This window comes from Natator depressus, chromosome 10 (genome assembly GCF_965152275.1).
Source record: "Natator depressus isolate rNatDep1 chromosome 10, rNatDep2.hap1, whole genome shotgun sequence".
Classification (NCBI taxonomy): Eukaryota; Metazoa; Chordata; order Testudines; family Cheloniidae; genus Natator; species Natator depressus.
The window spans coordinates 53,525,357-53,553,265 of record NC_134243.1 but is presented as its reverse complement, the minus strand read 5'-3'; the positions used below and the strand labels follow the sequence as shown (position 1 = coordinate 53,553,265).

Genomic DNA, 27,909 nt, shown 5'->3' with positions numbered 1-27,909 from the left:
TTTTTCTCTCTTTCTCTGTGGCCTGTGCAGGTGGATTCATAGCACTACTTCTATAGAATGAGCCATTTAAAAGTACCCATAAATTGTTTAAAAAATTTCCCATTGCATTTTCAATAGTTCCCAAGTTACATATGATGCATAAGTTAATACATGATGGCATGAAGTAAAGGGTTTATCTGTAAGAGTTCAAAGTGGGCACATTACTCATGGTAGAATCTAGTCCTATACTTTAAGTACATATGGAGCCTTAGTTCAGATAAGCATTCCATGACTCTGTACACATGAACTATTGGCAATGCAAAGACACATCTGAAAATTCAGGTTCTTTCCTCTCCTTACCTGCAAGCTATGTTTTAAAAATGCTCCAAGAACACTGTAAACTGTTAAGCTGTTGTATGTGTGTCAGACACTACAAGAGCACCCCAGTAGCAAATATTCACGGCTTACAGTGCAAGGATTCCAGTGTAATGGACACAGAAGACTCTGCTGTGATTGAGCTGGGATCTAGAGGAGGATATTCTCACCTTCACACTTTAGAGAATGTCAGAAATGCAGAGGTTTTTCCTGTCAGAAAAATGGACTGCTTCGGACGTGCTGGGGAGATGACAATTTATTTTAAAATAGCCCTAAACACATTTAAAAGGTGAAGGGTAAAATCATGTAAGTGATTTAGACGTCTAAGTCCCACTTTTGAAAATGCTTATGGTGCTTTTGGAAAATGGGACTTAGGAGCTTCTGAAAATTTTTGCCCAGCATAACGACAGAGTCTACAATCAACTCCACTTCATAGATGGGACTAAAAAGCTTGAAGAGATTGAAAAAAGTAGAATATATATTTTTAAAAACAAAGAAAGGGTTCTGATGATAATCCTAAAATGGTTATTTCTCTTTGATCAGTGTTGTTTATTTTACAGTGACACTGGGTCCGATTCTCCACTGCCTTGTTAAACACTACCAAATCACAAAGATAGCATTTTGCACCCACTTTCTACAGGAGAGTGAAGAATCTAGCCCATTGACTTGACAACAATTTCCATGTCACTGAATGGCCTCAAAGGCCTATTTTGTTTTATTTCCTGGGGCAATTCCCCTTCACTCTCTATGGCAGAGGAAGATCCCAGACACAACAGAACCATTATGGTCCCAGTTCATAGTGGGGGCAAACAGAGGACTAAAATGGATTTAGGGACTAAAATGCTTCCAGTGAAGAACCCCTACACACGAGAGTCAAGTCCTATGTGGACTCCCCTTTGCAGTGAGATTTGGCAGTCAGGCATCAGACTGCTTACTCTGGTTGAGTATATGAGGAGAGTGGATTTAGCCCATAGGAAACATTTGAAAGAGTACTACTCCTGCCAACACCACCCATCTTCCCAGTGGGGATCTGAGCCCAATTATCTCTGAATAGTCATTGGAAATGCCCAGTCACAGAGCTGGTGTCACACGCATCGATAGACCCCAACATTGCTCCTCCTTAAATCAATGGCAGACTTCCATGTATGTCAGATGGAACATGACCTCACTGAATGCCTTGCCATGAGCTCAGTCAGAAGCTACCAAAAAAGTCTTTGTACTACTTCTGCATTGCTTATTTGTCAGCACTGTCACTGATCTGGGGCTATGAGGGTTATTGTATGGAGAGCTGATGGGGTTGAATCCAATGTGTATATTAAAACTTAAATGCATGTTAATTAAAGGTGGGAGACCCTGTGGACTCTCATTTCTCTCTCTATGAAGTCTGGCTAGTCTCCTGTTTTATATATTTTGTTTGTCTACCTCCCATACTACTCCAAGGGCTTTGAATTGTGTCATCAAGAGTCTTATTTCAGAGAGACTTGGAGTTGGCCAGATGTGATGCATGGGGGGACATGCAGGGTCACACGCCTCCCCCCCACCCTAGATGCTGCTTGGCTTGTACAGAAGCATGCTCAGTAACATCTGCTGAAGCTGCTGCCCTCACTCTGCCCCCATCAGCAGGTACAGGTCATCTCTGGGGATAGAAATAGTCCCTAGCCATTGCCTGACATAATGGCAAAGTGGTAGGTATTTCACCTCAGTCCCCCCCACTACCCTAACCTGGATGACTTCAATTTCCACAACTAATCCCCTCGTTTCTGTTTCATCTCGATTATTCATTAAATTCCTCATTCAGTCACCAACTTCGGTCCAATTCTTCAGAGGCTGTCACTGCCTTTTTACCTCTTTCTGAGCTCTCTCACAGCCTCTCTCTGAATTCCCTCTTCCACTCGTATTACTTCAATAGTCCTCTCCCTCTCTCCCCTCTGCATATCACACACTCAATCATTCAGATATCTCCAGTCCATTAACCTCTGACTCCTCTCTTTCCTTCCTTCAAACTCATATTTCCTACATTGTCCTTTGTTCCCAATCTCTCACTCTCCACCCTTCTAATCCTCAGCCTGGACTCACCTCCCAGTTTTGCTTCCTTCATTCCTGCAGACAAACAGCTGAGCACCCCTTTGAAGAAAGTCTGATGATTTCTCCTATTTTAAATTAACTCTCTAAACATCTTGACTTCTTAAATGTTCTTGTCCTGCCATCCCCCACTACTCGTATTTCAGCTCTTTCAACAGCCTTCAACACTACTGATTGTAAAGTGCTGCAGACTCATCTCTGAGTGATGCCAGAGTGGATAGAATCACTCAACAATGACTCTTGTTCCTTTCTGAGAGATCCCCATGATGGGGCATTTTTTCTCCCAGCTTTCCCTTTTACCATTCATAATGATTTATTTGAAATAAATTAGGTGCATGAAAATGAGACCTATGTTAGCAGTTTCACAACAATTTCCATGGTAGCTTACTGTCTCATCATGCAATCGTGTTTTTTTCATATCAGGTGGGGAACATGCTTGAAAATGGCCTCTTCTCTTTCTTCAGAATTCACCTGCTCTTGCTGCTAACAGCCTTGACACTATATAACATATTGTTCAATGTCAAAGAAAAACAATGGAAGCATTCAGGTTTCTGTAGGATCTACACCCTATCACTTTGACAGTTTTTGTTGACACTGACGTTAATGTTTAGCAGGCAGAAAGGTAAAATTTAAAATACATGAAAAGGGAAAAAAGAAACACAAATATTATCTTATCCACCAGGACAGCTCAAGGACCTGATTCCTATTTACTCCACTCTGTCAGTGTAAGGAGATCTTAAGGTAGATGTAAATTATAATTACATGCACTTTGAGATCCTTTTACACTGCCTTGGTGTAAATGAGACTCAAGCCCCATGTTTTAAAACAAAGCATTGTGTTTAGCGCACTAGGGTTAGCAATATAAAGTGTTAAATAAATTCATCAGTAAAAATACTAAAGAGCTACCGTAAAAACACTTCCTCATTTTAACTAAAAGAAACAAAACAGGAAAACGGTCATTTTCAACAACTTTCAGAATTCAAGTAACTGAGCTTGACTGGGACTTTTGTAGGATTGTAACTTTTAGCTGGATTTCTTCATTTCAAAGAGCACATATTAATCCTAACTACAGGAATAAGTCAGAATCACTGGCACTGATGCATTTGTAATAAGGCAGCCATTACCTATTTCACCAGGACCAGGATAAACTATTTACAATAGCCTCTCAAGCTGCCTTTCTGCTAACACCAATGAGGCTATTTCCCTCATAACAATAAATTAGCTGTGTGTTGATTGGCTATCAGGTATTCCACAATGCCCCCAAATATGGAGTAAAGAGATGGGGATTTTGGTGCAAACTGAAAGGTTTATGCTTTCCACAAAGGTTGCAGTCCTCCTGCTCAAGTGGAGATATGATTAAAAAACAAACAAGGCAAGTGTTTATAAAATGGAGATTTGCAGTGTTGTGGTAGCCATGTTGGTCTCAGGATATGAGGGATAATATCTTTTATTGGACCAGCTGAAGAAGAGGTGAAGAAAGCTTGGTCTCTTTCACCAATAGAAGTTGGTCCAATATAAGATATTACTTCACCAGCTTGTCTCTCTTAGAAAAAGAAGATACAGAATTAAAATAAAACTAGGAAAAACCTGCTGTGATGGGTTTGAGAAAGCCACTGTTTCACTCAGTTCTTAAAACTTTACTGCTTCCAATAAATTCTCCCTGCAATCTTCCTCCTTCTAGCTCTCCTGAGTCTGTAAGAAGGAGCTGTTTGCATGGAAAAGCCTTCAGTCCTTTTACCCCCAGCAGCCCTCACCACAAATAGGGCCACAAAGATAACTATCATGGTGCCCTACATTTTCCAGCCTGCCTTGCTGCAGGTTTAAGGAGGACAGGGGGAGGCACCATGGACCATCTCTTTAGTCCTTACATTCGAGAGAAAGAAGCCAAGCTCCGATTCCAGAAACTCTTGTTGTGGGCCTCAGTAGTGGAAACAGAAGGTTAAGCATCTATCCTAGCAGCATACAACTTCCACTAGGCCAATTTCTCCCCATAGGAGAGATGCCATAGGAGCTGGTCTGGAACATTCAATTAATCTTTTTATAAAAAGACTAGGATCTGGTTTCTCATGGGGTTCATTCCCTAACCTTTTATTGCTTTAACTTGCTGTTTGTGGTATAACTTATAAACAAATAATCTAAGGGCATCCCTTTGGGCTCTACCTAAGAGACAGGAGGTACTGGCCACAAAGGTGTGAGCTTCATTCACATTCAAGTAAGAGAAAGCATCCCCCTTTTGATCAGCCCTTTGGCAAGCACAGATTTTGTAAGAAACTAGTTTTTTGAAGCCAGTGGGGATGCAGAACTCTTTGATCATGGAAATAATAAGCCTGGACGAGGCCTTTGTTGATTGCATGACATTCAGGTGCACAAGAGAAATGCTGTGTGAGGCCCTGATCCTGTTCTGGCCCTTCATTCACATATTTGCCCTTAATCCATCGCTGCTTTTGAGACCAAATATTTTCAAAATACTTCTGGATTGCCAATGGGACTGTTAAACCTCAGAAGTTAGGGAAAGTTTGCCTCCCTATGCAGCAAAGGAGCCAATGCATATTTTTCTCCAATGGTACAAGAGAGGTAAAAAGTCATCAGGAGGAGGAAGGATTGTGTCTTGACCCAAAAAAAAGTTTCACAAGTTTCCAACCCTAGTAGTTTCTCAAAGGGAAACAATCACAGCTTTTAGCTAAAGTGAGTGAGTTGCAACACTAAGTTGCCAGTTGATGAGCTCAACTTGGGGTAGCACCCATATAAATGTTGCTAGCCAGGCCACCTAATAACTAAAGAACTTTAAGTCTGCTTTATTCGTGATTTACAGTTTAAAAATATTTTATAACAAACCATTGACCCAATAAAAGCCTTAAAAACTAGAGGTCTCAGATAACTAGATTTGTGCTAACAAAAAAGACCCTTGGTTGCTTTATTATGTCTTCCAGTAAAAAGGGGAAATTAATTTTACACCAGTCTACCAAAGGGGAAATTAATTTTACACCTGCTATTTGCTACCCAGTGCAAGACTCCAGCCTTCTTGAATTGAAGAGATGGCTCTAACCTAAAACAGATGTTTGCAAGAATTCACACGTTATTAAATAATGGAAGAGCTTACAGATGCATGATATAGCTATGCAGAAGCCTACTTTATAACATGGCTGAAATCCCATGAGTTTAGGAAAGGAAGCAGATGGAAGTATAAATTAGACTAAAAAAAATCAGTATCTTAGTATATAGGTTTCAATTTTATGACATAATCAGTGAAAAACTTTCCTAAAAGAGGTTGTAAAATGCAGTACTCAATTCATTATGAAACCCCCCAGGGGATCTTATCTTAGATCCTAGCACCTTCCATCTATCACGAAAATACAATATTTTTGGTAATTTAATTTTAGTTGAGGCCTGCGAAAACCATCTATTTTACACAGATTTTTAACAACAATCCAACTTCAGAAGCAGTAGTATTTAATAGCAGACCGTCATTCTGTTTTGACTAACACCACACGCTTACAGCAAGAGCTACCAGGCTCTGCTATTGAAACTATGTCACACACACACACACAGAGTCCCATTAGTCAATGGGGATCTGCACGGCCATAAGGTCTACCAGCATGGACCCAGCTGCAAAATTAAGCCTAATGAGGTCTCCTTTTAAGAAAATGGAGTTAAACAGAGAATTTCATACGCACACAGATCTCCAGGCTATGGTGGCACTTTCAAGAGCACCTAAAGGAGCACACAGTCATCTAGTGTGTGCGTCTCTTCAGGTTTTGTGGAATTCCTCTGCAGCGTTGAATATGTGCATAGAACTATTCACCAGGAAGTCTAAGGTCCTTACCAGTTAGGTAAGTGCTGAACCAGATTTCCAATATGAACAGATGTGACCCCTTCCTTTTGACCACAAAAGGTAACTGTACACTTATAAAAGGAGTACTTGTGGCACCTTAGAGACTAACAAATTTATTTGAGCCTAAGCTTTTGTGAGCTACAGCTCACTTCATCGGATGCAGTCTCTAAAAACCATTACACGAGCCTGAATCTTGTCATAGTCAGTAGAACTGAGGGAGAAGAGAGAGGATCACTATTTAGAGCTGAGAGCGACAAAGGATGGAGAGAAAGTTGCCTTACCCAGCTCTTCTCTTAAACTCAGTTCTTCCTTCATTCCAGATTTTGGTGTTATCTACAGTACCTCATGAAATTCTCCCTTGTTCTCACAGACATCCAACACTGCTATCGGACATGAATTCAAAGAATTAAGCTTCAAGAGAAAACTCCATCATAACTGGCATAAAAAGCACACTTTTGTAAGTATTAAAATTTCAGCATAATTTCTCAGTTAAATTTCCCTCCAAATCCTCAAAACTATTAGAGATATGTTGAATCATATATAATACATACTGAAAAAGAGGATTTGGTGTTTGAGTAAGAAGTTTGTACATAAATCGCTCTACATTTGCCGTCATTCACCTGATTTGAAATATTTTGTAATTTATTAATCGAGTGTACCTCTGTAAAAAAGATGTTTTATTATACTTATTACCATTGGTGGTGTTTCAATTCTACTAAAAATATACTAATGATTTCAGGCTTCCTTAAAGACACAGTAGTGAACCAGAAGTAAAGCTGGGGAGTAGATTATCAGTATTCAGACTAATGTGAATATACTATATGAAATCTAAATATAATAATTTTTACCACTATCTCTGTTTTTACCCTTACAACGGTCAATGAGCAGTAACATTATACATGTCACTATCCTAGGCCATTTGTACACCTAACTTGGGAGCAAGAAAGATGTGAGCAGTCTTGGAAATCAGTCCCTAATGCCTATATAGCAGGTCATATTGCCAGTCAAATTGCCAGTCAAATGTATCAAAATCCTTTTGGATAAAGAGGTCAAATTATATATAAATACATAATTGTATTGTTCACTAATGGAAATAAGGGAAATCAACATTTTAATAACTATATGAGGGATCTGCACGGCCACAAGGTCTACCATGAGTCTGAGGTGCCTTCAGAGGCTAAGTCTGTACCTAAGAATATTCACTCGATTTATTACATTTTTAAGGCAAAGTTTTCCCCTCTGATCCACACTATGAATCTCCCATATGGAAAGCAGAGTTCCAATGCACATTATACACTTGTTTAATATGGGCAACAAAAAGAGAACAACCAACAGATCTACACTGCAGATGAAAAGAGTTTTTCCCCTTACTGCAATATGGTTAACTGAAGAACCATACACCACTAAACAGGGCAGTGACACAGCCCACGACTCCCAGATTTTCACTGCGGAAAAGGATCTGGAGGTCATATTGGATCACAAGTTAAATACAAGTCAAAAGTGTAACACTGTTGAAAAAAAAATCAAGCCGGGATATATTAGCAAGGGTGTTGACTGGACAGACTATTGTGTCCAGTTCTAGGCGCCACATTTTAGGAAAAATATGGACAAACTGGAGAAAATCCAGAGGAGAGCAACAAAAATTATAAAAAGGTCTAGAAAACATGACTTAAAAGGAAAAATTGAAAAAAAATGGTTTTGTTTAGTCTGAAGCAATAGCAAGGTACATACCAGTAGGTTTCATTTTCAGTTGTTTCAATTTTCACAAGATTGCAACTTGGGCAGCTGGATCCTATAACTAGGGCCCTACTAAATTCATCGTCCACTTTTGTGAATTTCACAGTCATAGTATTTTAAAAGTCTTGAATTTCATGGTGTCAGATATGCAAATCTTAAATTTCATGGTGTTGTAACAAAACATGAATAGTATTTAAAAACAGCAAAAACAAACATGTAAAGCCCTTAAGTCAACATTTCTCCAACTGGGGGTCCCAACCCAAGAAGTTGCAAAGTTGTGTGTGTGTGTGTGTGTGTGTGTGTGTGTGTGTGTGGTCCAGAGTATTGCCACCCTTACTTCTGCGCTGCCTTCAGAGCTGGGCAGCCAGAAAGCAGCTGTCTGGACACCCAGCTCTGACGGCAGAGCTGCCACCAGCAGCAGCAGTGCAGAAGTAAGGGCAGCAATACACCATACCATGCCACCCTTACTTCTGCAGAGCTGCCTTCAGAGGTGGGCACCCGGCCAATGATCAGCAGCCTCTGCTCTGCTGCCACCCAGCTCTGAAGGCAGTGCAGAAGTAAAGGTGGCAATATGGCAAACCCTACAATAGCCTTGCAGTCCCTTTTGGGTCAGGACCCCGAGTTTGAGAAACACTGTGTACTTTTGTACACTTTTACCTTATAGTATAATATAGGGTAAAAATAAGCAAAAGACCAGATTTCATTAGGGGAGACTAGATTCCATGGTCTGTGACATGTTTTTATAGGGCTCTACCTGTAGCAGATGGAAAGTTTAAAATCAATTGTCAAAGCAACAAGGAGGGGAACAGAAGAGAGAAAAGGCTACCTATCAATCCTGTTTGATTTGGGAGTCTGGAATAATCCTTTCAGGGCCAGTTCCAACAACTCCGGACTTGCTGCAAAGCTTTCCGGTTTGTCACCCATATGCAAGCCCCAAAAGTCAATGTATAACTACCTTCACTCCATCTTACCTCAGACAGCTCTGCCATACCAGCTGCGGGGGAGGTGGGGAAGGCTGACATTTCATAAAACAGAACGAGTATATGTCCTTGACTAATATGTCAAGAACTAAGGTGTGTATTTTTCCCCTCAAGGGTTTCAAGAAATCTCCACAGAGGTCTCATGAATCAGCTTGTTCACCACACCAGGTGGCACTGGCACTGAATGGTAAACATCTCACCAGCTATCATTCCTACTTGGTGGGACCCGAGTAAGATGGGGAAGCCCTGCAGCTTCAGGTTTGGCTGTATTATGTCAAGGTTCCTTCCCCACTCTGAACTCTAGGGTACAGATGTGGCGACCTGCATGAAAGACTCCCTAAGCTTATTCTTACCAGCTTAGGTTAAAAACTTCCCCAAGGTACAAACTTTGCCTTGGCCTTGAACAGTATGCTGCCACCACCAAGCGTTTTAAACAAAGAACAGGGAAAGAGACCACTTGGAGACGTCTCCCCCTCCCCCTCCCGGCCCCCAAGCCCTATACCCCCTTTCCTGGGGAAGGCTTGATAAGAATCCTCACCAATTGGTACAAGTGAACACAGACCCAAACCCTTGGATCTTAAGAACAATGAAAAATCAATCAGGTTCTTAAAAGAAGAATTTTAATTAAAGAAGAGGTAAAAGAATCACCTCTGTAAAATCAGGATGGTAAATAATCTACAGGGTAATTAGATTCAAAACAGAGAGTCCCTCTAGGCAAAACCTTAAGTTACAAAAAGACACAAAAACAGGAATATACATTCCATTCAGCACAACTTATTTTAACAGCCATTTAAACAAAACAGAATCTAACACATTTTCTAGCTAGATTTCTTACTAACTTAACAAGAGTTGGAAGACCTGCATTTCTGATCTGTTCCCTGCAAAAGCATCACACAAACAGACAGAACCCTTTGTTCCCCCCACCCTCCAGATTTGAAAGTATCTTGTACCCTCATTGGTCATTTTGGGTCAGATGCCAGCGAGGTTACCTTAGCCTTTTAACCCTTTGCAGGTGAAAGAGTTTTGCCTCTGGCCAGGAGGGATTTTATAGCACTGTATACAGAAAGGTAGTTACCCTTCCCTTTATATTTATGACACAGCCCTAGCTACAGCCAGTGTAGCTTAGTGTTCAGAGCACTGGACTGAGACTCAGGAGACCTGGGTCTATTCCTTGCTCTGCCACTGACAAGCAGGGTGACCTTGCACGAGTCACTTGATCTCCCTGTGCCACAGTTTCCCCATCTGTAAAAGGGGGTTATCAATACTGACCTTCCTGGTAAAGTGCTTCAAGGTGTGCTGATGAAAAGAAGAAGCATGTAAAAAGCTATATCATAATCTCAGAAAATAGGCATCAGCTCATCATTCCTCCATCAATTCAGCTGGGTCCCCAGGAATTCCTAACAGAGATGTAAAAGAGTTGGAAATACCTCAGTGCTACAGTTTAAGAAGAACCACGCACCTATCGTCCTAGTCTTAGGTGAACATGTTTAGGGTTAGGACACTGATGATGTACATTACAGAAACCCAGAGATGGGTTTGGAGCTGCTGTCAGCTCACTCTCCTTCAGCAACAACGAAGATTTTCTGCTTTTCCAAATGGGACTCTGGGGCTTTTTGAATTTCTTACTCCAAGTCTGTCTGTAGTTGAATCTCAACTCAGTAAATAAATTTGTTTTAACTCAAATCTCTTTAAAATAAAAATACATTTCCTTTTCTAGAGTAAGTTTGTAAATGTTTGATTAGAAAATGGACAATTGCCACTAACCATAGATGTTCACTGTATCAGGTCACTGAGTATTTAGGGCCAAATTTTCTTCTCAGTTACACTCATGAAAACTCATTGACATCTGTAAGACTGCATAGGTGTAACTGAGAAGAAAATTTGGCCCATTGGTTTTCTTGATTCCAAATACCACCATTTTCAGGAGAACAGACCCATGCAGAACAAAGAACTGATTAGTGTGTTCACGTGTGACTAGTAGTATGGAGAAATGTGAACGTACAAGATTTACGTGTGAGGTATACTTTAATAAGATATGTTTCCAGTAATACTTGCTGGTTTGAAGAACTGACACTAACTTCTTCTATGTTACCACAAAGCCTTTCTTCTTATTTAACATGCAATATATGCAGTGACCTAATTTAACAGTGCAAGGCTTGAAGAAAGAGAAAGGAGAGCTGGTAAATCCAAATGTACATAATATCATTGCATTCCAACTGCACAGACATGGGAAAGTGCAGGACCAATAGAGATAGAACCATTGCATCTCACTAGCAGAACTGTGCATCAATAATTTTACTAAGTAGCCAACTGGACTGTTTAGGAACAGTCTTTTAAAAACAAAAGCACAGAGCAAGTTCTCTAGGTAACTGTTCTTAGGGTCTAAGGATTTTTGTGCATCAAAAGGGTTTTGAAAAATGTAATAACATTGCAGATAAGCTTTGGTTCAGCTCATTTATCTTCAGAACAAGAACAAACCCTATTCATACTATTATGCTAAAAAAAGAAAAAGAAAGGAGGTCACATACAGTGCTTATTATTTCAAATGATAAAATTATGAGTACTGTCAACTCACCCATTACATTTTACTCAGGGTAACAGTAAAAAAAGAAAATAAACATAAGTTACCACAATTAGAGTTTTACTTGCCGAAGCACTGCTCTTCCAGTGTTCAGGATTTATATTGCAGCAGGTAGATCAACTATAAATAATCTCCTCTTAGCACTATGACATACCCTAATCCTAGTGCTACAAAAGGAAGAGGGCTAGGGATTGGGAAAATCTAGTCATTTGTTTCCTCCTTTAAACAAAAGCACTTTTCCATAACCATCACCAAGAAAGAATGCAACACCACTGAGCAAATACATGTATATGGAGCTACAGTTTGTATATTTTGTTCCAGAAAAGCATGCCAAGTATTTTTTTTTGACAGTGTCACCCAGTGTTCAGCTTGCATCGTTTGAAATGAGGAGAAGAGGAGCCTTTTTAAGAGATCTCTCTTGTAGGAAGTGTTAAAAAAAAAAAATCTGGCATGATTAAATCTGCTGTTTTCAAAAGGCAAAACTTTTGCTCTTCCCAAGCATGGAGTATGAGAAGAGTGAACCGGGCCCATTGATCTGCCATTAACAGCTTTACAATTTTTGTTTCAAAGCCTGCAACCCTAATCTCAAGAAAAGTGCTGTTTATGGGCCAAATCATCCCCACTTGAGCATATCCCACATAAGGGTCATTGAATGTCACAAATCTATGCTCTGGACATTTCCTCATCGTCATTTCAGTGGGGAGGGAAGGTGGCTTCCACCCCACAGAATGGACAGCATAGTCCTTGAGATCTACCAGACACCCAGTGCCAAAGACTCTGCCTATCATCCACCTTAATTGCTCCCCAACCCCTTGGCAGAATATCTCCCAAGGAGCAGCGAGGATATACTTGTGTAAGTTAATGGTGACAGAGTCCTTTCCTCCTTAGTGGAGCCACACTAAATTGTTAATCTTATAATTTGTTGGGAACATAAAGAAACAAACAGGAATTCTCTTTATGAAGCTTCAGTTCATATGTTACTACTGCTTATAAAAAAAAGTTGAGACATAAATAGTCACTATTTCCTTTGTATCCACAGTTGCACATAGCAAGAAGAACAATGTTTAGACGTTCTCTGAACCCTCTTCTCACAAAAATAAGGTGTCTTCTGCAGGGAAATAAAACATGAAATTTGAGTATAGGTATACCATAGGTTTCTTTAAGGATTGCAAACATTAACTTATTAACAAATATGTTACACAAAAATTCACTTTCATGTTAGGAAAAGAGATGTGGGTTCTCGTGAATGGAAAAAAGTGTTATTTTTAATTTAAATATTAAATTATCCATCTTTATCTCTCTCTCTCTCTCTCTCTCTCATCTCAGGGCTGAATGGCTTGCTATTTTCTGCTCCCTCAAGGAGCAAATTCTTTCCCCACTCTTGATTTAAATAAACTTTGTTGTTATGACTAACTGGAAAGAGAGAACAAAAGAAAGAAAAATACAGTGGCTATTTTTAAAATCTTTATATCTTACAAAGGGCACAGAGACTTGATCAACTAGATTAAAAAGAAATGTTATGACCAGCTTCAAACCATCACCATATGAGTGAGCTGTTTACACATGAAAATGAATCTCTCCTGGTTGTAGAAGATAATGATTTATGTTTTCAAGTTAATTGAGGTCTAAACTGCAGTGGCATGATGTTTGGTGTCAGGAATAGCATAACTCTGCTGCATCAACTGCTTTGAACACTGGTGGAGTCAAGCTGGGGACATTTAAAATGGATGCACATTCTGAAGGTTTTTTGGTAGGCGTACATGTTTGCTTATCTGCTGGGCTGCCTAAACTATGACCACACAAAGGTCCTATGCTCATTTCAGTGAGTACCAGTGAACAAGGGCCTGCAGAACGCAAAGACAACTTGCTTGAAAGAAGATCCTCTTGAGTAATAAGCAATGAAGAGTTTGTGACCCACACTTAGTCACAAACAAGACCAAATTCAGGCAAATCTGGGCCTCACTACAAAGGCATTCTATTGAGTCTCCCAGCTGCAAGTTCTAGGATTCCATATGCAACCCCTATCATCCGATCTGCCCTGTCCTTCTTCCTAAGCTGGAAAGGTTCTCTCTCAGGTGGGTGGAGGAGTGAGAATAGGTGTCAGGCTATGGGTTCTAGGTGGCCAGGCCTGGTGGTGGTCGAAGCCAGACACAGGGCTGAGGGGAGAGCTGTAACCGGGATCTGGGGCAGATTGTGGGTCAGAACTAGAGTCAGTCTGTGGACAAGCCAACTCAAGATTGTAGTCATAGTCAGGCTGAAGGTTGAAGCCAGGTTGGAATCAGCACCAAGGTCAGGGGGGTGAGTAAACAACTGCAGGGCTGGACCGGGTCAGGAACAGAGCTGGAGCAAGGTCAGGGTAGGGCACAGACAAGGCTGAAGCAGGCTGAAACAGAAATCACATCAAGAGCAGGCTGAAAGTCTTAGCAATCTGTGACAGCGCAAGGTGGCAGGAGGGTTCCTGGCTGAGTAGTGCTATTGCACAAACTAACTTGAAGGTCGGGGGTGGGGGCACGGCCATCCCTAGCCATTTTCATGCCCTACGCAGCCCCCGTGTGGGGGGGCTGTGTGGGGCCCCAGGCCTCTGCAGGGGAGCAGGAGGGAAACCCCCCCCCAGCACGAGCCGATGGGGCGGAGCGGGCTGGGTCACTCCACTTCCTGCCGCCTGGTGAGTGCAGGACAGCCAGGCTGACCCCGCACTAACGGGGCAGCGGGAAGTGGAGTGACCCGCCCCAGCCTGCTCCACTCTGCTCTGCTCCACTCCCCTGGCTCCCAGCCTTGGGGGATAGAGGGGAAACTGTCCCCCAGCACTCACCGGTGGTGCAGAGTGGGCTGGGGTCAGGTCACTGCACTTCCCACCGCCGGTGAGTGCAAGCCCGACCCTGCTGCAGTCCTCAGGGCAGTGGGGGTGGGGGTGGGGCTGGGGAGGACCAGGGGTGGGAAGAGGCAGGGCAGGGGTGGGCCATGGGGAAGAGGCGGAGTAGGGGCTGGAGCAGCATGCAGCTGCATAGGGCACCAGGAATTTCCTATGCAGCTGCGTACTTTGCCTATGGGTAGGGACAGCCCTGGGTGTGGAGGAGGTCAGTGAAATACCTGTGGCTGAGTGTCCTCTGACTCAGGCCCTGCTCAAGGGATAGGCTGCACCATACCTGAGACATTGCACCTATTGAGTTTCTGGAGGAATGGGCAGGCTTCTAAAGGCCCCTCCCCTAAGGGGAGGAGCCACTGAACCCAGGGCTCAAGTAAATTTTGGGGACCACAAATGAAAAAACAGGGACAGGAGTGAGGGTCACAGGGTCAAAAGCAGGAAGCCGGGCGGGGGGGAGAAACACTGAGCAGAGAACCCCAGACAGTGCCCACTGCTCCTCATAGGCATCCAGGGAACCATTGGACGTGGCCCAGAGGAACTCTGCCCAGAGACGCGACTTCAGAGAGGAGCGGAAATAGGCCCCACAGTCACAGTGCATCTCCCCATCCAAATCCTCCTTCTGGTATGGTGGACGGCCACCTTGGCCAGTGCCAGGAAGAGGTCTCGCAACTTCGTGGGGCCACCGATGAGGTGTGCATAGAGCAGGAGGTGTGGGGAGAAGTGCAGCCCAAAGCTGAGGAGAAGGTTCTGGAGGAGCCAGAAAAGGGGCTGCAACCTAGCGCACTCGACGTAGATGTGCACCAGGGTCTCCCACACACCGCAGAAGGGGCAAGTGTCGGGGAGGAGGAACATGTGTCAGGAACATGCCAGTGTTTGTGAATTTCCCTCACAATAGGCTACCTGTACAGAACTAACCAGCATGTTCATGGAGGGATTTAAGGGAATAGTGGATGGAGATTGCCTGTTAAACAGGCAGTAACAGAAACCTGTGATGTGTCCCTGGACAGAACTTAATAGATAACAACAGCCCTTATTACAAAACAGCATAGCTGTTGTCACCTTTAGTCATTATGACACTTCCATATGCCTTTTCTCTGTATTACGCTTATCTGCCTCAGTGCTAGACAAATTTTGCACAATACAGAATGAAGGAAATGTGAATTTTCTTAACTGGGAAGAATTGCAGCCCTCTTTAAGTGCCGTCTTTCCAGGAAGGCCTCTCTCATGAAGGAAAGACCCATGAAGTATTGTAGTTGAACAAGCTGAATGAACAAGACAGTCAGGGTCTCTGATGCTAACAGTGATTTTTCTTCTCTTCACAATGATGCAGATGGATAACCACAACCAGATAATGGATCTACCACAGCAAAATGGATTTGGGGCATTAAGATCTGGACAAAAGAACAGCCTAATTCTTCAGTTTATTCTGTCCTCACTGTCTGTCAAGCCCCAGTACTCTTGCTTCCTGGAGTTCTTTACCAAAAAAAACTTTTCAGAGGGATAAGCGAAACATGGGAGGTGTCCATATCAGATTAGGTGAGAGTAGCATGATCTAGTTAGTAGGGCCCTGGGCTGGGACTCAGGAGACTTGGGTTCGCTGCCTGGGTGGGCCACTAACCTGCTGTGGACTTTGGTTAAGTCGCTTGACTTCTGTGTCCCCTCCCGTTATCTTGTTCATTTAGACTCCACACTCTTCAGGGCAGGGACTGTCTCTCACTATGTGTTTGCACAGCACTTGGGATCCCTGATTTCAGTTGGGACCAGCAGGTGCTACTATAATACAAATGTTTTATGTTCTTGTATATGCTGCTTGTTATGATCTCCATGATTAGCTGACTACAAAAATGAAATTTAATGGACATTTTAGCAGGTTTAATATGAACTAAATTGATGTCACCTTAGATAACAGGCCGAGGGTTATCGCCCTGACTTCCAAGAGATTTAAAGTGGGTGTTCTGGAGGAGATCAAGTTAGAGTCAGGGCCAGCTCCAGGCACCAGTGTTCCAAGCAGGTGCTTGGGGCGGCAGTTAGAAAGGAGCGGCAGTGTTTCCGCGGTGGTGATAATTTGGCGGCAGCCCCTCTGTCCCGCAGGCCACGGCAATTGGGCGGCAGCTTCTCCCTTTTGCCGTCTGCGGTGGCAGGTTTTTTTTGACTGCTTGGGGCGGCAAAAACTGCGGCCCTGGTTAGAGAGTCTTCTAGTCAGATTATGAAGGCCAAGAACCACCATCCTGACCATCTATCCTGACCACATCCAATGATTTCTGCATCAAACCTATAGCTTCTAGGTGAGCTATAAACTCTTTTTGAAAGGTACCCTGTCATGACTTATAGACTGCAAGCGATGGTGAATCCACCACATCCCTCATAAGTTGTTCCAATGGTTAGTTACCTTCACGGTTAAAAGTTTCAGACTAGAAATGGTGCAATGTGTCTAGCTTCTGCTTCCAGCCATTGGCTCCTGTTATGCCTTTTTCTACTAACAGAAATCTCTTTCCCAGGTAGGTATTTGAAAATTAATCTGTTCCCACACACTCCACTCCCCTAATAACTGCTCTAGAGATTGTAGACAGCAGTCCAAAGGAGGGAAGAACAAAGGTTACTATTTATTTACAAGTCTAACAAAACTGTGGGGAAAATATTTACAGGAATAAAGAAAGGAACCAGACATCCTAAAATAATGAGCAAAAGAATACAAGATCACTTTAATATTAGCAAAATACAAGAAAAATAAGAGTTATAATTAGGAACAAACATTTCCATAACTAGGATTCCTATGCTAGGAGGAGATGTTCCTACTAGAGCTGCAGGGAACAGTTCTCAAAAATTTAAAATTCCATCATAACAAATGTGCAATTTCCACACACACACACACACACACACACACACACTTCCTGACCAGCTCCGGTTTCCACCAGTCTCTTTCATTGGGTGCTAGTATTTAGGTACCCCCCAAACAGCCTACTTGTGCCATGGCATGAAACTGCTGAATCCTATTTCTCAGAATTCAGAGCACTGAAACTTCTACCATTAGATCCAGCTAGTTAGTCCTTAACCTACCTTTACCCAAGGCAAATTACAACCTCCGATTGGATTTACCAGTTGAAAATTTCAACAGATGGACTGCATATCAGCATCCCTTGATGCCACTAAAAAGACATTCAGCTAACCAAATTCTCCACCGCACCTGGCAGAGTTAACTCTGATCATATTTGTTTTCCTAGCACAGCACCAAAGTTGAAGGAAGCATAAAGAAAGATTCTTGGACCTCTTGTTTCCTCCTCAGTCTCTTCACAAATAGGGATCTTATTAATCCAACTGTCCTGGTTAAATTTCCCTTTGGGCTGTTGCATTCTGCCTACTAAAATCTTCTGTAATATCTATTGGATACGTTACTCTGCACTTCCTGCCCTAAAAAGTTAAACAGTGTTGCCATTGCTAAGCAGCCTCAACTTTCCATCCCTGAGCTGGGGGATGTAAGCATTACTGTATGTTCTTGTCAAATGAGAGAGAAAAAAATCAGCGCAGCACTTGGAGAGCCTTCTGGAGGAAAATGACGGTAAAAATGCAAGCAATTATTTCCAAAAAACACTTGATGCTCTGACCCCAACCATTTAGTGATGAACAGAAATTAGAAACTTTACCACAGCACTAACATGCAGAAGAATCTTTACTATAAACAGGTACATGTAACTTCCATATGTTATGTCAGGACCTCAGTTATATTTATATAAAACAATCTTGCTACTACAAAACTTTCTATTGTGAAGAAATGCACAGCCTCAGAAGGATCTACCATCCCAAGTGGTCTTTTAGAAAAAGACAATAAAACAGTCATCTACAAGGAAATGGCTCTGAAATTTATTTCTCCATGCTGCTGCCCCAACTCAAGAAAGAAGTCAATAATGTACCAAACTGTAAGCAAAAACAAAATCATAAGATGACCCTCCCTCTTTTTAAGGAATCTCTTTTCTTTTGTCTGGGTAGGTAAATGAAAGATGTAAAGAAGAGATGCACTTTTCATCAATAAAAGTAGAAGCAGACCACTGCATATTGATATTCAGTTGGGAGAGAGTATTTAAAGTTGAAATCAGAGAAAGTTAATTAACATAACACATTCACTTTCTCCACAGGTGCAGAAGGGCAAGAGTTTGGTAAGGGAGTTGCTCTTTCTATACAGACTAACAAGAGTAATGTATTCTGTGGCCCATGAAAGAGGAGGCCAAATAGGGGGGAATCTGATTAATTTAGGCTGATATTGTAGCTACAGGATGAAAGCTGAATCAATCTGCTGTATTAGATTCTGGATGGTCGTAACTTTAGCACAGGCCACCGGTATTGGTAATCCTAAAAGTGTTCAAAAAGCATGAGCTGGGACTCAGATGATCACAAGGCTGGCTTAAAAAAAATCATATGATTTTGAAAACAAAATAAAAATTCTGGGCCTTTATATTTGCCTTCTGGTTTTTAAGCCTTACTATTTGTTTTCAGGCTCTCTCTGCAACCATGAGAGCTAGAAACTTTTCTTAATGAAAGCTGAGACTCTCAGGACCCTGGAGTTTTAAACAAAGACTCATGCAACACTGGATCACTTTGCAGAAGTTGCAAGTATGAGAGATAGCTTGGATCCTCAATCAGTGCTGCAGGGGAATAATCAGAATTATTCCCATCTCTGACAACATGGTGGTGGGTTTTTTGTTTGTTTGTTTTGAACATCCCTGAAAACAGACCAGAGGTTACTAAAGGCACAACAGTTAATCATCACAATTAGAAAAACAGTATTCCAGGCACATATTAAAACACGATAAAACAAGTTATCCTAGTGTCCCTTACATTAATTCCAGATACCAGTATTAACAGTGGAAATACAATCAGTGTAACAAAACAGAATCAGCATTCTTTCACTGTGTACTCACTCATGGCAAAGGTTCGGCCCCTCCTTGTTTAGTCAATATATATTACTCCTCAGTAAAAAAAATACTACTGGAGCTTTCCTATATGCTCTATGATCCTAAGAGAATCACAGAAATATAGGGCTGGAAGGATCCCTGAGCGGTCAACAAGCCCTGCCCCCTTGTGCTGAGGCAGGACCAAGTAAACCTAGACCACTCTGACAGGTGTTTGTCAAATCTCCGATGATGGGGATTCCACCATCTCCCTTAGCAACTTAGTCCAATACTTAATTATCCTTATAGTTTGAAAGTGTTTCCTAATATCTAGCTTAAATCTCCCTTACTGCAGATTAAGTTGATTACCTCCTTCTAATTTCAGTGAACATGGAATACAGTTGATTCCCTTTCTTTTGGGAACAGCCCTTAACATATTTGAAGATTATTATCAGGTCCCCCCTCAGTCTTTCTTCCTCTAAATTGAATGTGCCCAATTTTTTTTGTTTGTTTGTTTGTTTTAAATAGGTCTTTATACGTTCTCTCATAGGTCAGGTTTTCTAAACATTTCATCATTTTTGTTCCTCTCCCCAACTGGACTCTCTCCAGTTTATCTACATCCTTCCTCAAATGTGGCACCCAGAACTGGACACAGTACACCAGCTGAGGCCTCATCAGTGCTGAGTAGAGCAGGACAATTACCTCCCATGTCTTACATACGATATTCCTGTTAATACATCCCAGAATGATCTTAACTTTATTTGCAACTGCAACTGGAGGGTAGGGATAGGTTACAGAGGGCCCTAGACAAATTAGAGGATTGGGCCAAAAGAAATCTGATGAGGTTCAACAAGGACAAGTGCAGAGTCCTGCATTAAGGATGGAAGAATCCCATGCACCACTGCAGACTAGGAACCGAATGGCTTGGTAGCAGTTCGGCAGGAAAGGACCTAGGGGTTACAGTGGACAAGAAGCTGGATATGAGTCAACAGTGTGCCCTTGTTGCCAAGAAGGCCAATGGCATTTTGGGATGTATATGTGGGGGCATTGCCAGCAGATCGAGGGACGTGATCATTCCCCTCTATTCGACATTGGTGAGGCCTCATCTGGAGTACTGTGTCCAGTTTTGGGCCTCACTCTACAAGAAGGATGTGGAAAAATTGTAAAGAGTCCAGCGGAGGGCAACAAAAAATGATTAGGGGACTGGAACACATGACTTACGAGGAGAGGCTGAGGGAACTGGGATTGTTTAGTCTGCGGAAGAGAAGAATGAGGGGGGATTTGTTAGCTGCTTTCAACTACCTGAAAGGGGGTTCCAAAGAGGATGGATCTAGACTGTTCTCAGTGGTAGCTGATGACAGAACAAGAAGTAATGGTCTCAAGATGCAGTGGGGGAGGTTTAGGTTGGCTACTAGGAAAAACTTTTTCACTAGGAGGGTGGAGAAACACTGGAATGCGTTACCTAGGGAGGTGGTGGAATCTCCTTCCTTAGATATTTTTAAGGTCAGGCTTGACAAAGCCCTGGCTGGGATGATTTAGTTGGGGATTGGTCCTGCTTTGAGCAGGGGGTGGACTAGATAACCTCCTGAGGTCCCTTCCAACCCTGATATTCTATGATTCCATTCAATTTGTAAGCCACTACAACCCCCCAGATCCATTTCAGCAGTATTAGCACCTAACCAGTTATTCCCCATTTTGTAGTTGTGCGTTTGACTTTTCCTTCCTAACTGAAGTACTTTGTACTTTTCTTTATTCAATGTAATCTTGTTGATTTCAGACCAATTCTCTAATTTGTAAAGGTCGTTTTGAATTCTAATCTTGTCCTCCAAACTGCTTGCAACTCTTCTCAGTTTGGTGTTATCTGCAGATTTTATAAGCATACTTTCCACTCCATTATTCAAGTCATTAATGAAAATATTGATTAGTACCAGACCCAGGACTGACCCCTGCAGGAACCCACTACATATGCCCTGCCAATTTGACAATGAACCATTGAAAACTAGCGTTTGAGTATGATCTTATAGTAATTCCATCTAGACCACATTTCCCTACTTTGTATATAAAAATATCATGTGGGACTTTGTCAAAAACCTTGCTAAAATCAAGCTATATCACAAATAGGAAAGGAGGAGCATTGCTGGGAAGCTGCAAAATACAAAGATGGATGCAAAAAGCGGCTACTTTAAACTAAAAAGTGGTAGTTGTAGTCCATCCTCTGTACATTCAGAATGGTAGTTAAATGTCATATTTAAAATATAGAAGTTATGCCCATGGATCAAACACAGCACAACTCCAAATATTCTGATTGATGAAATTTTAAACAGACAATGAGAAATATTCCGATTCCATATGGATACGTTCAAAATTATTAGTAGCTTTGCCCATTCTGAAAATAAAGATTAACATTCCTGATATGGCAGTATTTAAAAATACTTTCATCAAGCAAGTTCTTGCATTTTCTAGCTCAAACAATCAGTGTTATTAAGATAATGTTGAAGTAAAAAGAAAATGGTACAGAGTTTAAGCATAGAAGTTTCTGGTTATCAGGGAATAAGGTACAGATTATCAAGGGGTGCGAAATTTGGTTTAGGAATGGGTGGCGTAAGGAATACATAATCTGCAATCTCTCCGATTGGGGGTAAAAGTTTAACGGGTCAAAGTACAGACATTGAGATATGGGGGTATGTTGTTCATATAATGGCTATGTTCAGGTGTGGAGTATAATGAGTGGATACGATGATGAGGATGGATCTACCCTCATTTGGTGGGATTTAATGTTCAGTGAGTTTATGGTTTCAACACTTCCAACCATACTGCTTGCCCATTTCTTTATGTGTAAAGTAAGACATCAATAATTAAGGATTTTAGGAAAGCTATTGAAACTGAAATACAAATGTAATTGATTTAAACTAAGAAAGAGGAAGTAGCACCACTGTGTGTAAAGCAATAAAAACTAAGAGAGATGCATGTATATAGACAAATTTACGAAGCAGATTACTGAATCCAACAGGTCTGGGGCCAAATACATTGTATTTAGAAATATCCAATTCCAAAAATTAAGTTACATTGATAAAATGCATAATTTTAAATCAATAGTCTTCAGTTGTAAGATTTGTGAATGATTTTGTTCAGATAGACATTGTTATCCATCAGTGTTTTAAAACCAAAGAACTTTATATAGAAATGATAAGCGAGTCAAAATGATCAACAAATATATATTACTCACATACGTTTCAGACTCAAAGGCCTGAGTTTAAAATACTTAACTAGGTAATAAAGATAATCCCAAATAACATAGTATTTAAAGAACAAAAAGAATAAATGTTAAAAATAGTTAAATCATAGAATCATAGGACTCGAGAGGTCATCTACTCCAGACCCCTGCACTCATGGCAGGACTAAGTATTATCTAGATCACCCCTGCCAGGTGTTTGTCTAACCTGCTCTTAAAAATCTCCAATGATGGAGATTTGCCTCCCTAGGCAATTTATTCCAGTGTTTAACCACTCTGACAGGAAGAATTTCCTAATGTCCAACTTAAACCTCCCTTGCTGCAATTTAAGCCCATTGCTTCTTGTCCTATCCTCAGCAGTTAAGAACAACAATTTCTCCCTCCTCCTTGTAACAACCTTTTATGTACTTGAAGTATGTAACCTAATCATCTGTTTACTTCAAACATAAAAGATCATCAATGGCTCAACCAAAAAAACCAAAACATACATGAATTGATGAGTACTGATCATATCAATGACCCAATAATACTACAGCAAAGGACAGCTATTGAGGGCCACTGGTATGAGAGGTACCTAATACACACAGTACTGACTTCAAAATAAAGCACTGAAAGGAGAGCCGGAAGGTAAAGGAAACTCAGAATAAGGCTTGAAACACATCACAATTCATTTTGTTCTTTCAAGTATTTTGAAATCCATCAGAAATGCTTATCAAATACAATTTTGCTACGAAAACAATGGAAAAACAGCAAGTTAGCAAAAACTTTTACATATCCACTTCCTGCATATTTAACAAGTTTCCCATTTGGACCTTTTTTGGTTAACATTTGGTTAAGTCTGGAGGACAGCAAGTAAAGATGAGGGACTGCAACAATCACAGTTATTTCTGCCAGGAAAAGCCAACTATTACTATCCAAGGAATAGAAAACCATTTTGCCATCTTATTTGCTATTGTATGACATTGTTGTGAGCAATACACTGTGTCAGAGGTTTTTTTTCTTAGCTCACCCTATGTCAAGGCTCAGCATAAGGTCTATGCTTAAGCCTTACTTAAACCGGTTGAATTTCACCCCTACTGAAAATAGAAGTCCAGATGCTTAGGTAAGGTAAGTCAACATAGTCCCATTGGAGGTCAATAGAGTGACACCATTCATCTGATCCAGAATGTCTGTATCATCTAGTTCTACACAATGGAACAGATTTCTTTGCACACATTTATGTGCTAAACTGGTGCGTGCTAAAAGGAAAAATTAAACTACATTCAAACACAAAGACCAGACCAGGTAAAAAACAACATCATCCCCGCCCATGCAGGCCTCACTTTTCTGACAGCAAGATTTGATATTTAAACAGCTTGCTATTTCCTGAACTAAAAGCATAAGCTTTAATTTCCATTTAATATATTTTTCTGTACCCAAGACCATTTCATGAAAAACAGTCAGTAAAATCTGAAGTCCAAGTGATCTGGTGGTAAGTGTTCTACAAGTTTTCCCTCTAATCCTCCTTTCCCACCCCCAACTTCGTCTCCATGAATACATAAATTGCAGGCTCACCAAAAATAAAAGTTTTGTTGTCCCCCTGGTGGCATTACAGAAGTCACTATTCTTAAGGCTGCCAGGAGATCACTAAAGATACAGGACTACATCATCAATACTACAATATTATTTCTAGCTGATGAAATTAAGAGGGAATACCTAATTTTATCCAAACAGAAAGAGACAATAGACATATAAAAAAAGTAGCCAAGTTTCTAAGAGGGCAATACAATCAAGACTAACAAAAATACAGTGACAAACAGTTGTCAAGGTTTTAAAAAAAATTAACACATCTATTTACCTACACATGTATTACACCAAAGAACTCTATCCAGACAGCAAATGATGTAATGCAGCACTGCACACGAGTAAGAATGGAGATAAGCAGTTTAGCAAGGAACATATTACATTTTATCAAATCCATAACAGCCTTAATAAAATTGACAAAATGTTGACTATGGTTTTGAAAATATCACTTACACTTTAAACCTTGCCTACGTACAGACAACATGGGTTGAGAAATTGTGTGTTGTGGTATGCCATCTCATATCTTAAGTGTTCTGATTTAGGGCAATACTTAGGACTAGTACGGCAACAATTAGTACAGTGGATGCATCTGTAAAGCTTCCTTCCTACCAGCAGGCATTAAGTTTCTTGAGTACGTGTGCATGTAGCATCATACACACAGCTCTGCAGATAGAAATCTGTGAACCCACTGAACAAGTACAGTATGACCATTAGCTTTCCTCAAACTGACCTGGAGGCCCATTGATTGAAAGCCCATTGAATCCTTGGCCTCTCTGCTAAGATTGCCAACATGAATACTAAGGAGCGCCAGTTAGGATGGTGTTTTTGGTGTTGTGAACATGGGTTCAGTCGGAACTGAAATGCGACCCCCCCAACTCATTTCACATGTACAACCAAATGATAGTGGCTTTTAGCTACTATCAGCCATGTCAGAATTTGAACTGCTGAACTCAAATGCATGCATCTGTACCCCTGCTCCCACAAACCATCTTTTTCAAATATAGATACTTCATTATGACTAGGCGAAGAACATGTTGATTTTGCTATGTTTATGTAACAGATTATTAGCCTATTATGGCTGATCATTAACACTTATGCCCATATGGTACTTTCAAGTGCCATCATTTTATAAACAAATTAAACGGTTGCAGAGATGATTGAGATTCTTGTAAACTATTTACATCAAAATGCAGAATCATGAAAAAGTAAAGCTCAAGAAACGTTATTTCAATACTGTATCACATTAAATTCTCTGCACTACCACTTTCATTATGTCCCTCATTTTGAGTTGCTGTTCCACATCTTGTCCCACCTTAGGGCCTTGCCAAGTGGAGATATGACTATAATAAAACATGCCAGAAAGGGAGACAGGTAATGATGACCATGGGATAATCTCTTTGATCTTATTCTGTGCTCAGATATGCAAGCATTACTTTGACTTATGCCAGTGAGAGTTGTGCATGTGCATCTAAGCACAGAATTTGACCCTTACTCATGTTAAAAAGAAATCTAATCAGCTCATACAGAGAGTAGAAAATGGGGCCCCAAACATATAGGTTCAATACCTCAGGAATGAAAAGAGAATAGTTACAACACAACCTCCCCACTAGCATATATTTTAATAACTGATCATAAACAATACTTTGAACTTCTACAGCACCTTCTATCCAAGGATCTCAAAGCACTGCACAAATGTCAGATTTGTGCCACACCAGTCTTTTCCAGATTCAATGTCAATTACTTGAGCTGGTTTTGTGTTAGGTTGATTTTTTTAAAAACGTGTTCACATGAGGCATTTCCGTTTCTTTTGAGCTAAGGTGTGTTCACTATGGATTGGTTTGAGAGTTAGAGCCAAGCCCATTACATCCAAAGTATTTTCAATCAGTTTACGCAAAATGCATGCCCTGACCGTTTAAAATATGGGCCTCAGCTGCTAAAGGTCAAATTAAAAGTTAGAAGGGTTTGATTTTGTTCATATTTACATAATTTATGTCTGCAGGATATACTGGAAATTGGTGCACTCTTTAGGTGTGGGGTAACTAAAAGTTTGTTAAATTATGACATCACTGATGTCGTCAAATTTAAAGGGGTATCCAAGGGACAACAGATTGGATTTCCAGGCCTCCCTTCCCCCTTTACTGAGCTGGTGGAGAAGAGTAGGGTGTGCACAACATTGACCAGTGGTGGGGATAATATTTTGATAAAACCACGGCAGCGAAGTCAACATTTTTGTCCTTTTATTTTAAGTTACAGTGACATACAGCCTAGCATGGCACAATTTCATAGGGGAAGATGAGTCTCCACAAGGCTTAAAGCTGAAAGATGCCTGAAGCATTAAGGGAAGTGAAGGGATAAGGTGATGTTTCAATTTAAATGATGTAAGGTGGTTTGTACCTTACTGCATTATGTTTTATAAGCACATGATAGCACACTGCATTACAAGTCACACTGTAAACTCGGATGGATGTTTATTCACATGGATCCTGAGCCTGACCATTTCCCTTTTGCGAGTCTTTTGCACGGGGGGGGGGGGGGGAGAGAATTATTATCAGCGAATGCCTCTCTCACAAATGGCCTGTGAAGGTCCAGCAGCAGCAGCAGGGGTCATCACCTGCCCAAGCCGGCTTCCTGCCCACAAAGGGACTCCCTGGCCAAGAAGCAGGCTCCCATCAGATAAAGCAGCGACTACAGCCATGAATTCGGTGGGAGATTCTGCAATGCAGAATCCCTTCCAGGAGCTGACTATTGAGTGAGGGAGAGTGTGTGTGTGTGTGTGTGTGTGTGGTGGGGGGGAGGGAAGGTCTGCCTGCATTTTCACAGGCAAGGATTTACACAAGGTTATGAACCAGTCGGCTTGGCCCTATTGCTACTCCAGCCCAGACCCAACTGGAACGTCTCTGGCGTGGACGGCTCTGACAGCCCCGAGAAAGGACATCGCCGCTGGTCCCAGCGCCCGGCTAGGGATGATATGGGAGCAAGCAGCGAGCGCACCTGTCCCATCCCCTCTGCTGCAGTGACACTTGCCCACACTCCCCCCCGATCCGCCCCTGCCATGCACAGTACCCGCCGGGGAGGAGGGAGAAGCAGCCTCTTACCTGCTCCTGCTGCACCTCCTGCCAGCCCTGATTACCCGAGCTCCATTCTCCTCTAACTGGGGGATGGGGTGGTTGGGGGGAGGAGGAAATCAGATCAGCTGGAGCCCTCTCCCTCAGCTGCTGCTTTCAGTCATGGGGTCCTGGTCCTGCTCCTCCTCCTCCCCGGCCGGCCTGGGGGAGCAGCTGCTTCTCCCCTCCTCGCCCTACAGAAGGAGAAAGGGAGAGACCCACCTCCTGCCGCTGCCGCCTCCTCCCCATGAAGTCACCGGCTGCACGGCCCGCCCCCTCCTCGCCCTGCAGAAGCCGGAACGGAGAGGGGTGGAGCGCTCCTCCCCGGGCAAAGGGACGTGCCAGGCCGCTTGAGTGGCACGCTGGGCCGGCAGCAGCCAGGGGAGGGAGCGGAGCCCGAGCCCGGCTGAGGACGCCGGCGGCTCCCGGCTCCGGCAGCGCTAGCTCCCCGAGCCAGGCGGGCGGCCCCCGGGGCGCTGCGGGCGAGGAGCCGCCTCTGCAGCGCACGCCGGGCGCGCCAGCCTCGCCCTGTCCCCGGAGGAGGGGTGCGGAGCGGCGGCTGGGGAGAGCCGGGCTAGCGGCCGGACCGCGGGCCTCGATCCGGGGCTCGCTACTGGGCTGAGGAGTCCTTCAGCAGCGTGACCCGGGGTCCTGCCGCGAAGGGGGGAGCCCAAACCGGCCCGGGGGTACCCGGA

General features: G+C 42.2%; 1 protein-coding gene across 1 annotated transcript in view; it reads right to left on the bottom strand.

Annotated features, from left to right (window-relative positions):
* Nucleotides 1-27,577, bottom strand: part of OTUD7A (OTU deubiquitinase 7A) — a 247,108-nt gene extending 219,531 nt beyond the window's left edge. Inside the window, exon 1 of the mRNA XM_074966182.1 lies at nt 27,206-27,577. The gene's annotated coding sequence lies outside the window, so the exon portion shown is untranslated. The remainder of the gene's footprint in view (nt 1-27,205) is intronic.
* Nucleotides 27,578-27,909: the final 332 nt, after the last annotated feature.